A 1,330-nucleotide genomic window follows, 5' to 3' on the forward strand; every position below is an offset into this window, starting at 1 on the left:
GAATAAGAACCTGAAAGTACAAAACATGGCAGCCTGGTAATGCGTACGTGTCGCCCACGCGTACGTGTGAATGGTCAATTTTGCCATTTCACGCGTGCGCGTCACCTACGCGTGTGCGTCGATAACCAATTTTCCATCCAATTCTCTTCAAAGCCATCAAAAAGGTTGGTCACAATGTTTGACTTAATGTTTTTAACGCTCTCTTGGTCACGCGTTCGTGAGATTGGTAAAAATGCATGTTCACGCGTACGCGTCATCGACGCAAACGCGTCACTGCAAATTCTCCAACTCCAGTTTTGAAATTTTTATCGCAGGCATTGCGAGTAATGGTGGTTCACCAACGTTCCCTCCATCGTTGGCACCAAAAATTGCAGAACGTTGCCTGCAACGATGGTGAGCCAACTTTGGCCACCAACGTTGCATTTCACCCTTTCTAGAATGTTGACTAGTAATGTTGGTGGCCAAACTTTGGCCACCAATGTTGCATGGCCCTTCTTCCTCAACGTTTGAGGCAACGTTGGTGAGCCAACTTTGGCCACCAACGTTTCTTCCTCTTCTCCTTTCTATGGACTTTGCTTGCTTGCTTGCCATTCCTCAACTTCTTCCCATACTTCTTCCTTGCTTATCTTCACCGATCATCAACCAACATACGCATCAAAGCTTCGCTAGATTCACATGAATTTGCATCATTCATAATAAACAGGTAAATATAGCATAAATCTTATGAAAATGAATCAATTTAACCATGTTTGAATGAATCATGTATGTATGAAACTTCCACCCAAATACTTACTTATTGCTTAAGAAAGTGCACAAAACCTAATAAAAACAAATGAAAAAGGCTAGTGAAACTAGCCTAAGATGCCTTGGCATCACAACACTAAACTTAAATCTTGCTTGTTCCCAAGCAAGCGATAAAACATGAGAAGAATGAATGAAAACGGCGAGAAATATGTGTCCTTATCAAAAAGCAATTGAATTTGATTCATGGGGTTTTATGCAGGATATATTTGTAGCTCAACTTTTATTAGTTTCCAGGTGTGAGATGTCCCTTTAAGTGCTAACTAAGGTGCTGCTATGAAGCCTTTTTATTCATTGATCCTTGGTATTTGATTTTTGTTTTTCTTTTGCTTGGAAACTTTTTCTTTATTTGCAGCTCAGTGTTCTGTGTTGAGACAGTTCTTTAGATGAGTTTTCAGTCAACACTCCCGATCCAATTGGCTCAAGGTGTTGGGTGATGAAGCACCCCTCAAACTTACTAACTCAAGCCTCTCCTCTACACATACACACCACAGGCACTTGGCTCACAATTTATTCCTAAGACCTTGAT

The sequence above is a fragment of the Arachis duranensis genome, unplaced genomic scaffold (assembly GCF_000817695.3).
Source record: "Arachis duranensis cultivar V14167 unplaced genomic scaffold, aradu.V14167.gnm2.J7QH unplaced_Scaffold_354584, whole genome shotgun sequence".
Taxonomy (NCBI): Eukaryota; Viridiplantae; Streptophyta; class Magnoliopsida; order Fabales; family Fabaceae; genus Arachis; species Arachis duranensis.